The sequence below is a fragment of the Trachurus trachurus genome (assembly GCF_905171665.1).
Source record: "Trachurus trachurus genome assembly, chromosome: 21".
Lineage (NCBI taxonomy): Eukaryota > Metazoa > Chordata > Actinopteri > Carangiformes > Carangidae > Trachurus > Trachurus trachurus.
The window spans coordinates 32,595,789-32,608,344 of record NC_139899.1 but is presented as its reverse complement, the minus strand read 5'-3'; positions in this window follow the sequence as shown (position 1 = coordinate 32,608,344).

Here is a 12,556-nt window from a genome sequence, read left to right as displayed (position 1 = left end):
ACGACAAGTTTATTCTCTCTTCACTGTCCTGTCTGAATAAAAGCAGAAATCATTAGTTAAAGTTCATTTAGCAGCAGTTTGTTACGTTAAAGTCTGAACATCTTCTGTTCTGTGTTTAATGAGCCGAGACGAGACTTCCTGCTGTTAAATACAGTTCTAACTATATTTAGTCAGCGATATGCACTATATATATATATATATATATATCAATATAATATACGTTTAATATACATATAGTCCAGTCATTTTATGAGAAAAGGTTAAACAAATTGCAACAGAAGCAAAATCATCTGATTTTGTATCCTCAGCATGTCCTGAATGGGGGAAAAAAAGCCCTGAAGAATCCCATTAGGGGAAAGTTTAGAAAAACACCCAAACATATCCCATTTATACACATTTTTTTCATGTGAATAGGGTAAAAAATTTAACCTTTAGATATCTCCATGGAAATTACTGAGTTGATTACTTACATTAAGACAAACAAAAAATGTATTACAAGTTTTTTGAAATCCTTTGTTAACATGAGCAAATTTGCATATAAATTCCACCGTTTTGACGGCACATGTATATATAAAGGTGCTGTGGTGGTACCGGCATGAAAACTGGAATGAGTTGACTCCATCGGTCAACCGACAAGTTGACCACTTTAAATTTCAAGATGACTGCAATTTTTCAAGACAGCCACATCCTTAGTAGAGCAGGTATGACATGCTCTGTCTCGATTAATGCTCATGGGCCTAAATTGGTTCCATTCCTTAAGTTTTTTAACTGTAATATGTTAACAAGATTGAACAAGACATTTTCACCTGCTATACCCAATGTTTAGATCAGGTGCTGTATGTATGCAAATTATCCATATGTAATGTCATACCTGCTCTACTAAGGATGTGGCTGTCTTTGCAGTCATCTTGAAATTTAAAGTGGTCAACTTGTCGGTTGACCGTTGGAGTCAACTCATTCCAATTTTCATGCCGGTACCACCACAGCAACTTCATATATATATGTGCCGTCAAAACGGTGCAATTTATGCAAATGTATGCAAATTTGCTCATGTTAACAAAGAATTTCAAAAAACTTGTAATACATTTTTTGTTTGTCTTAATGTAAGTAATCAACTCAGTAATTTCCATGGAGATATCTAAAGGTTAAAAATGTTACCCTATTCACGTGAAAAAAATGTTTTATATGCGTATAAATGGGATATGTTTGGGTGTTTTTCTAAACTTTCCCCTAGTGGGATTCTTCTGGGCTTTTTTTCCCTCACTCAGGACATGTTGAGGATAGAAAATCAGTTGAGTTTGCTTCTGTTGCAATTTGTTCAAGGTTAACCCCCTTTTTGGCCTAAAATTACTGGACTAATATGATGTAACTAACACCTTCATGACAGAGTCCACAGTGAGTTTCAGTGTTATTCTGGTTCATGTTGCCGTGACAACATGTAAATAATGACACAGGCGTGAACTTTGTTTCAGTTGAAACCTTTATTTATTTATTTATTTTGACAGTCAGAACGACACGGTGCTCTTCATGTAGCTCAGGCCGACTTTTCAAAATAAGAGTCTGCAGTGAAACCACCTTCGTCCTGAAAGTGAAGAAACACGTTCCAGCATTTAGATTTATTTATTAATTTATTTTTTACAGTAAAGTTTCTAATGCGAAAATAATATTTTAACGACGGACATAGTATCTTTAGTGAGTTCATCTCCATTCATCTTCCTGTGACTAATAATAGTAATAATAATTAAAGCCGCAAGCGGCTATGACGGGCCCTCGTTCCACGCCACTCGGCGTCCCCGTTACCCCCGGGCCGCTCTTCGAAACCCCCGCGCGCAACCGGACGTGGGCGGCTGCGTCGAGGGCGGTCCCCTTGTCGAACACGTGAAGTTTCGAGCAAATCGGACAATGTACGATGGAGTTACGGCAAGTTTACGGTTCGTCCACCAGGGGGCAGTAACGGGATGTGGGCCGTTGCGTTCGGGATCGTTGCCTCATCACACATGTGAAGTTTCGAGCAAATCGGACAATGTACGATGGAGTTACGGCAAGTTTACGGTTCGTCCACCAGGGGGCAGTAACGGGATGTGTGCCGTTGCGTTCAGGGTCGTTGCCTCATCACACATGTGAAGTTTCGAGCAAATCGGACAATGTACGATGGAGTTACGGCAAGTTTACGGTTCGTCCACCAGGGGGCGGTAACGGGATGTGTGCCGTTGCGTTCGGGGTCGTTACCTCATCACACATGTGAAGTTTCAAGCAAATCGGACAATGTTGATGCAAAATATGTCATTTCCTGTAACCACCGGGGGGCGCTATGAGCGACGTATGAAAGTAATATGTCGGATCGTTCAGGGTCACGTCATCATCATGTGCACCAAGTTTGAAGCCGCTGCGATCAAATTTGTGGGCGCGATAGCATTTAAACCTTTTTAGCTGAATCGCGGAACTTGGCCGTGCGCTAGCAGCCACGCCCTTTGACCTACAGACCTGCGGAGCACAAGCCGTAATCAGCTTGGTCTGGAGATGTTCTCTACCCAATTTGAAGTGAATCGGGCGAACTCCCTCGGAGGAGTTCGTTTTGCGTCAAAGAAATGCTAACCAAAATGGCCGACTTCCTGTTGGGTTTAGGGCGTGGCTCCAATTCAATTTTTTGTATGTTTGGGTATGATACACGTGTGTGTCGAGTTTCGTATGTGTACGACAAAGTACGCGAAATTTGTCTATGGAGAATTTCGGAAAAACTTAAAGGGGGCGCTATTGAGGCATTTAGCCACGCCCATGGGAAACGACTCTATCCGCTGAAAGAGCTCGCCATTCTTGACCTGTGGATGAAATTTCGTGAGGACACGACTTTGTTAAAGCCATGAAAAAGGCAAACGTAATTGTACGATAAAAAATCGTCAGTCGCCGCGGCGGCACACGGACGCCGTTCGTCGTATCTTCACAGCGTTCATAATGTAGCTTCAGCAACTGGTTCTGCATGTATTAGAAGTGGAATGAAGTTGATCGGGTGAAGTATGGATTTTTAATGAATTTTTGCGTACTTCCTGTTACCACCGGGGGGCGCTATGAGCCAGGCAGGAAGTCGATACATCAAAACGTTCAGGGAGGAGGCAACGTCATGTCCTTTGAATTTCAAGTGGCTACGACGAAGTATGTGCGCGTATTTGGCAAACGTAATTTAAATTGGGAAGATACACATTCGCCGCGGCGGCACACGGACGCCGTTGCTTGTAGGGTCAAAGGGTTCATGATGTAGCTTCACCATCCGGGTCTGCATGTATTAGAAGTGGAACGAAGTCGATTTGGTCAACTACGTATTTTTAACGAATTTTTGTACGTTTCCTGTTACCACCGGGGGGCGCTATGAGCGACGTAGGCAAATAATATGTCGGATCGTTCAGGGTCTCGCCATAGATTTTTGCACCAAGTTTGAAGCGTCTACGATCAAGTATGTGGGCATGAGAGCCATTCGTATTTACATGGCGAGCACCGAAACAGTCGCCAAACTTCGGGGCACGCCAGAGGCCAACCCCTTTGAGCTACAGACCTGCGGAGTACAAGTTAAGCTCAGCTAGGTCTGACGATGTTCTCTACCCAATTTGGAGCCGATCGGGCGTAACCCCTAGGAGGAGTTCGTTTTGCGTTTACAAACTTTGAAGCAAAATGGCCGACTTCCTGTTGGGTTTCGGGCTTCGCTATAGGAGGATTTTGTGTTCATCTGGCATTGATGAACATGTGTGGCGGTTTTGATCCGCTTTCGTTAACGTCATTTTTTTCCCTATGGGTTTTTGGGAAAATTGTAGGGGGCGCTATTTAGCCATTTGGCCCCGCCCAAATGCGACGCTGCCAAAATATCAAATTTTTCGCGAAGCCCCACGAGGCTACGAAGTTTGGTGAGTTTTCGTGCATGGCAAAGGGGTCGTTTTTGCGATTCTTTGCGGGGAATAATAATAATAATAATAATAATAATAAAAATTAAAGCCGCAAGCGGCTATGACGGGCCCTCGCTCCACGCCACTCGGCGTCCCCGCTACCCCCGGGCCGCTCTTCGAAACCCCCGCGCGCAACCGGACGTGGGCGGCTGCGTCGAGGGCGGTCCCCTCGTCGAACACGTGACGTTTCGAGCAAATCGGACAACGTACGATGGAGTTACGGCAGGTTTACGGTTCGTCCACCAGGGGGCGGCAACGGGATGTGGGCCGTTGTGTTTGGGGTCGTGACCTCATCACACATGTGAAGTTTCGAGCTGATCGGACAATGTCGATGCAAAACACGACATTTCCTGTGTCCACAAGGGGGCGTCTTGAGCGAGCTAGCGTACGATCAAATGGAGGCGTAGAGGGCGGGCCTCTGATCATGTACTGAAATTTTGAAGTGACTACGACCAAGTATGTGGGCGTGGAAGGCAAACGTAATAGCATGGCGACTAAACGAGCTGTTGGCCAACTTTGTCGCCCCCTAGCAGCCACGCCGTTTGACGTAGAGAAAAGCTTTTAATAGTGTTTGACCAGCTTGGTCTCCTGATGATCGGTAGCGAATATGAAGTCAATCGGGCAAAATCCGTGGGAGGTGGCAGTTCACGATGGAGCGCTATTCCTGTCGCCTCCACAAGGGGGCCATTAGCCGTAGCGTCATAGCGTTCATGAAATACTTTCACCAACTTGTTCGGCATGTTTTAGAAGTGGAATGAAGTTGATGGGGTCAACTATTTATTTTTAATGAATTTTAGCGCACTTCCTGTTACCACCGGGGGGCGCTATGAGTGACGTAGGAAAATAATATGTCGGATCGTTCAGGGTCACGCCCTCATCATGTGCAACAAGTTTGAAGCAGCTGCGATCAAATCTGTGGGCGTGATAGCATTTAAACCTTTTTAGCTGACTCGTGGGACTTGGCCGTGCCCTAGCAGCCACGCCCTTTGAGCTACACACCTGCGGAGCACAAGCCGTAATCAGCTTGGTCTGGAGATGTTCTCGACCCAATTTGAAGTCAATCGGGCGAACTCCCTCGGACGAGTTCGTTTTGCGTCAAAGAAATGCTAACAAAAATGGCCGACTTCCTGTTGGGTTTAGGGCGTGGCTCCAATTCAATTTTTTGTATGTTTGGGTATGATACACGTGTGTGTCGAGTTTCGTATGTGTACGACAAAGTAAGCGAAATTTGTCTATGGAGAATTTCGGAAAAACTTCAAGGGGGCGCTATTGAGGCATTTAGCCACGCCCATGGGAAACGACTCTATCCGCTGAAAGAGCTCGCCATTCTTGACCTGTGGATGAAATTTCGTGAGGACACGACTTCGTTAAAGCCACGAAAAAGGCAAACGTAATTGTACGATAAAAAATCGTCAGTCGCCGCGGCGGCACACGGACGCCGTTCGTCGTATCTTCACAGCGTTCATAATGTAGCTTCAGCAACTGGTTCTGCATGTATTAGAAGTGGAATGAAGTTGATCGGGTGAAGTATGGATTTTAAATGAATTTTTGCGTACTTCCTGTTACCACCGGGGGGCGCTATGAGCCAGGCAGGAAGTCGATACATCAAAACGTTCAGGGAGGAGCCAACGTCATGTCCTTTGAATTTCGAGTGGCTACGACGAAGTATGTGCGCGTGAATGGCAAACGTAATTTAAATTGGGAAGATACACTTTCGCCGCGACGGCACACGGACGCCGTTGCTCGTAGGGTCAAAGTGTTCATGATGTAGCTTCACCATCCGGGTCTGCATGTATTAGAAGTGGAACGAAGTCGATTTGGTCAACGATGGATTTTTAACGAATTTTTGTACGTTTCCTGTTACCACCGGGGGGCGCTATGAGCGACGTAGGCAAATAATATGTCGGATCGTTCAGGGTCTCGCCATAGATTTTTGCACTAAGTTTGAAGCGTCTACGATCAAGTATGTGGGCATGAGAGCCGTTCGTATTTACATGGCGAGCACCGAAACAGTCGCCAAACTTCGGGGCACGCCAGAGGCCAAGCGCTTTGAGCTACAGACCTGCGGAGCACAAGATAAGCTCAGCTAGGTCTGACGATGTTCTCTACCCAATTTGGAGCCGATCGGGCGTAACCCCTCGGAGGAGTTCGTTTTGCGTAAACCAAATTTGAAGCAAAATGGCCGACTTCCTGTTGAGTTTCGGGCTTCGCCAGAAAAGGATTTTTTGTTCATCTTGCATTGATAAATATGTGTGCCGACTTTGGTGCGCTTTTATTAACGTCATTTTTTTCCCTATGGGTTTTTGACAAGTTGGTAGGGGGCGCTATTTTGCCATTTGGCCACGCCCACATGCGAGACCACCACTCAACGCTAAGTTGCCACAGGCCCCACGTGCGCACAAAATTTCCTCCGTTTCTCGGCTTGGGAAAGGGGTCGAAATGGCCTTGGAAGTTGATAATAATAATAATAATAATAAACATTACAATATCTGGGGTTTTTGCTGCCAGGTCTATGCAGTACTTGGTTACTTGCTTGCTTACTTGTTGTTACTCGCCGGCTGGCACGTTGACTAATGTGCATGTCGAATTACAATAGGGTCCTCCCTGGGACGTTGTCACAGGCTCGGGCCCTAATTAAAGCCGCAAGCGGCTATGACGGGCCCTCGTTCCACGCCACTCGGCGTCCCGCTCCCACGCCCCCTGGTCCCCGCTTCCCCCGGAGCGCTCTTCGAAACCCCCGCGCGCCACCGGACGTGGGCGGCTGCGTCGAGGGCGGTCCCCTCATCGAACACGTGAAGTTGCGAGCAAATCGGACAACGTACGATGGAGTTACGGCAAGTTTACGGTTCGTCCAACAGGGGGCGGTAACGGTATGTGGGCCGTTGCGTTCGGGGTCGTTACCTTATCACACATATGAAGTTTCGAGCAAATCGGACAATGTACGATGGAGTTACGACAAGTTTACGGTTCGTCCACCAGGGGGCAGTAACGGGATGTGTGCCGTTGCGTTCGGGGTCGTTACCTCATCACACATGTGAAGTTTCGAGCTGATCGGACAATGTAGATGCAAAATATGTCATTTCCTGTTACCACCGGGGGGCGCTATGAGCGACGTAGGCAAATAATATGTCGGATCGTTCAGGGTCACGTCATCATCATGTGCACCAAGTTTGAAGCCGCTGCGATCAAATCTGTGGGCGCGATAGCATTTAAACCTTTTTAGCTGAATCGCGGAACTTGGCCGTGCGCTAGCAGCCACGCCCTTTGACCTACACACCTGCGGAGCACAAGCCGTAATCAGCTTGGTCTGGAGATGTTCTCTACCCAATTTGAAGTGAATCGGGCGAACTCCCTCGGAGGAGTTCGTTTTGCGTCAAAGAAATGCTAACCAAAATGGCCGACTTCCTGTTGGGTTTAGGGCGTGGCTCCAATTCAATTTTTTGTATGTTTGGGTATGATACACGTGTGTGTCGAGTTTCGTATGTGTACGGCAAAGTAAGCGAAATTTGTCTATGGAGAATTTCGGGAAAACTTAAAGGGGGCGCTATTGAGGCATTTAGCCACGCCCATGGGAAACGACTCTATCCGCTGAAAGAGCTCGCCATTCTTGACCTGTGGATGAAATTTCGTGAGGACACGACTTCGTTAAAGCCACGAAAAAGGCAAACGTAATTGGACGATAAAAAATCGTCAGTCGCCGCGGCGGCACACGGACGCCGTTCGTCGTATCTTCACAGCGTTCATAATGTAGCTTCAGCAACTGGTTCTGCATGTATTAGAAGTGGAATGAAGTTGATCGGGTGAAGTATGGATTTTTTATGAATTTTTGCGTACTTCCTGTTACCACCGGGGGGCGCTATGAGCCAGGCAGGAAGTCGATACATCAAAACGTTCAGGGAGGAGCCAACGTCATGTCCTTTGAATTTCAAGTGGCTACGACGAAGTATGTGCGCGTATTTGGCAAACGTAATTTAAATTGGGAAGATACACATTCGCCGCGGCGGCACACTGACGCCGTTGCTCGTAGGGTCAAAGTGTTCATGATGTAGCTTCACCATCCGGGTCTGCATGTACTAGAAGTGGAACGAAGTCGATTTGGTCAACGACGTATTTTTAACGAATTTTTGTACGTTTCCTGTTACCACCGGGGGGCGCTATGAGCGACGTAGGCAAATAATATGTCGGATCGTTCAGGGTCTCTCCATAGATTTTTGCACCAAGTTTGAAGCGTCTACGATCAAGTATGTGGGCATGAGAGCCTTTCGTATTTACATGGCGAGCACCGAAACAGTCGCCAAACTTCGGGGCACGCCAGAGGCCAACCCCTTTGAGCTACAGACCTGCGGAGTACAAGTTAAGCTCAGCTAGGTCTGACGATGTTCTCTACCCAATTTGGAGCCGATCGGGCGTAACCCCTCGGAGGAGTTCGTTTTGCGTAAAATAAATGCTAACCAAAATGGCCGACTTCCTGTTGGTTTTTGGGCTTCGCACGAAACAAATTTTTTTCATGTCTGGGTATGATACATATGTGTACCAAGTTTGGGCAGCCTGCGGGAAAAAATTTTTTGGTCCCTATGGCCGGGGGTCAAAAGTTCTAGGGGGCGCTGTTGTGCCAATTTGCCCCGCCCACAAACGGCGATAGCATCAGACGTCAATTTTCGCAAGACCCGACGTGTGTCCCAAGTTTCGTCCGTTTCCCGGCTTGGCAAAGGGGTCAAAATGGGGTTTAAAGAGGGGGAATAATAATAATAATAATAATTAAAGCCGCAAGCGGCTATGACGGGCCCTCGCTCCACGCCACTCGTCGTCCCGCTCCCACGCCCCCACGTTCCCCGCTTCCCCCGGGGCGCTCTTCGAAACCCCCGCGCGCCACCGGACGCGGGCGGCTGCGTCGTGGGCGGTCCCCTCATCGAACACGTGATGTTTCGAGCTAATCGGACAACGGACGATGGAGTTACGGCAAGTTTATCGTTCGTCCACCAGGGGGCAGTAACGGAATGTGGGCCGTAGCGTTCGGGGTCGTTACCTCATCACACATGTGAAGTTTCGAGCAAATCGGACAATGTACGATGGAGTTACGGCAAGTTTACGGTTCGTCCACCAGGGGGCAGTAACGGGATGTGGGCCGTTGCGTCCGGGGTCGTTACCTCATCAAACACGTGAAGTTTCGAGCAAATCGGACAATGTACGATGGAGTTACGGCAAGTTTACGGTTCGTCCACCAGGGGGCAGTAACGGGATGTGGGCCGTTGCGTTTGGGGTCGTTACCTCATCATACATGTGAAGTTTCGAGCAAATCGGACAATATCGATGCAAAATATGTCATTTCCTGTTACCACCGGGGGGCGCTATGAGTGACGGAGGAAAATAATATGTCGGATCGTTCAGGGTCACGTCATCATCATGTGCACCAAGTTTGAAGCCGCTGCGATCAAATCTGTGGGCGTGATAGCATTGCAAACTTCTTAGCTGAATTAGGCAACTTGGCCGTGCGCTAGCAGCCACGCCCTTTGACCTACACACCTGCGGAGCACAAGCCGTAATCAGCTTAGTCTGGAGATGTTCTCGCCCCAATTTGAAGTCAATCGGGCGAACTCCCTCGGAGGAGTTCGTTTTGCGTCAAAGAAATGCTAACCAAAATGGCCGACTTCCTGTTGGGTTGAGGGCGTGGCTCCAATTCAATTTTTTGTATGTTTGGGTATGATACAGGTGTGTGTCGAGTTTCTTATGTGTACGACAAAGTAAGCGAAATTTGTCTATGGAGAATTTCGGAAAAACTTCAAGGGGGCGCTATTGAGGCATTTAGCCACGCCCATGGGAAACGACTCTATCCGCTGAAAGAGCTCGCCATTCTTGACCTCTGGATGAAATTTCGTGAGGACACGACTTCGTTAAAGCCACGAAAAAGGCAAACGTAATTGTACGATAAAAAATCGTCAGTCGCCGCGGCGGCACACGGACGCCGTTCGTCGTATCTTCACAGCGTTCATAATGTAGCTTCAGCAACTGGTTGTGCATGTATTAGAAGTGGAATGAAGTTGATTGGGTGAAGTATGGATTTTTAATGATTTTTTGCGTACTTCCTGTTACCACCGGGGGGCGCTATGAGCCAGCCAGGAAGTCGATACATCAAAACGTTCAGGGAGGAGCCAACGTCATGTCCTTTGAATTTCAAGTGGCTACGACGAAGTATGTGCGCGTAATTGGCAAACGTAATTTAAATTGGGAAGATACACATTCGCCGCGGCGGCACACGGACGCCGTTGCCCGTAGGGTCAAAGCGTTCATGACGTAGATTCACCATCCGGGTCTGCATGTATTAGAAGTGGAATGAAGTCGATTTGGTCAACTACATATTTTTAACGAATTTTTGTACGTTTCCTGTTACCACCGGGGGGCGCTATGAGCGACGTAGGCAAATAATATGTCGGATCGTTCAGGGTCTTGCCATAGATTTTTGCACCAAGTTTGAAGCGTCTACGATCAAGTATGTGGGCATGAGAGCCGTTCGTATTTACATGGCGAGCACCGAATCAGTCGCCAAACTTCGGGGCACGCCAGAGGCCAAGCGCTTTGAGCTACAGACCTGCGGAGTACAAGTTAAGCTCAGCTAGGTCGGACGATGTTCTCTACCCAATTTGGAGCCGATCGGGCGTAACCCCTCGGAGGAGTTCGTTTTGCGTAAAATAAATGCTAACCAAAATGGCCGACTTCCTGTTGGTTTTTGGGCTTCGCACGAAACAAATTTTTTTCATGTCTGGGTATGATACATATGTGTACCAAGTTTGGGCAGCCTGCGGGAAAAAAAATTTTGGTCCCTATGGCCGGGGGTCAAAAGTTCTAGGGGGCGCTGTTGTGCCAATTTGCCCCGCCCACAAACGGCGATAGTATCAGATCGAAATTTTTTCATGTCCCGACGTGTGTCCCAACTTTCGTCCGTTTCTCGTCTTGGCAAAGGGGTCAAATCGGGGTTCAAAGTCGCGGAATAATAATAATAATAATAATAAAAATAAACATTACAATATCTGGGGTTTTCGCTGCCAGGTCTATGCAGTACTTGGTTACTTGCTTGCTTACTTGTTGTTACTCGTCGGCTGGCACGTTGACTAATGTGCATGTCGAATTACAATAGGGTCCTCCCTGTGACGTTGTCACTGGCTCGGGCCCTAATAATAATAATAAACATTACAATATCTGGGGTTTTTGCTGCCAGGTCTATGCAGTACTTGGTTACTTGCTTGCTTACTTGTTGTTACTCGTCGGCTGGCACGTTGACTAATGTGCATGTCGAATTACAATAGGGTCCTCCCTGTGACGTTGTCACTGGCTCGGGCCCTAATAATAATAAACATTACAATATCTGGGGTTTTTGCTGCCAGGTCTATGCAGTACTTGGTTACTTGCTTGCTTACATGTTGTTACTCGTCGGCTGGCACGTTGACTAATGTGCATGTCGAATTACAATAGGGTCCTCCCTGTGACGTTGTCACTGGCTCGGGCCCTAATAAAACACTGCTGTGAAGTTTAGTAAAGTTAAAGACTAAAAATCTGTCCTGACGTCAGTAAGTAGACCGATGAAAAATACTCTCACTAGAAAGAAGAAACATATTTACACACGTGAATTCATAGAAAAATAAATGTAGAATATTTGTCGACACTGTTCTGAGTTTGTTAAATCACAGAGTTAAGACGTTCACCTCGTACCCGTGGCGACGACACCCGAGGGGGCGTGGCCACAACACAACACAACACCAGACACACAAGGTCGACTTCCCCTCCACATCTGGACGGAGCAGTTAGACCCAAAATAATAAAAAATAACGTTAAAGGGATAGTTCAACATTTTGTCAAATTGGCCCATCACCATAATCCCTATAGTCACAGCAGTAGGTTCGTTACCTTTAACTGTCGGTGCAAGCTGTTTTTAGAACGGCGGAGCAGAGCCGTGAGCTGCTCAGAGCTACGCTACGGAGGCTCATTATGGGATTTCTTGGTTTCCCTCATCAAACTCATCAAATACACAATCCAACAACTCCACAACGCTCTGGTGGACAAGTTGTGACCTGCACATTCACCACGCTATGAGATAATAACACAACCTTACCACACAGAGTTGTTTTAGAGGGAAATTCATGTAAAACCACTGATGCGCGTTGCCTTCAGGGGCAGTTTTTCATCAACAGTCTCTGTATTTCCCTCTAAAACAACTCTGTGTGGTAACGTTGTGTTATTATCTCATAGCGTGGTGAATGTGCAGCTCACAACTTGTCCACCAGAGCGTTGTGGAGTTGTTGGATTGTGTATTTGATGAGTTTGATGAGGGAAACCAAGAAATCCCATAATGAGCCTCCGTAGCGTAGCTCTGAGCAGCTCACGGCTCTGCTCCGCCGTTCTAAAAAACAGCTTGCACTGACAATTAAAGGTAACGAACCTACTGCTATGACTATAGGGATTATGGCAATGGGACAATCTGCCAAAAATGTTGAACTATCCCTTTAAATATTCATTCATTTTCCTCCACAGTGGAAAATGACTCACTGTTGTTTTTATATTCTAACAACAGACCCAGAGTCAGTGACGGTGCGTTCACTGACACCACCTGAACACCCAAAGTGCTGCATTTA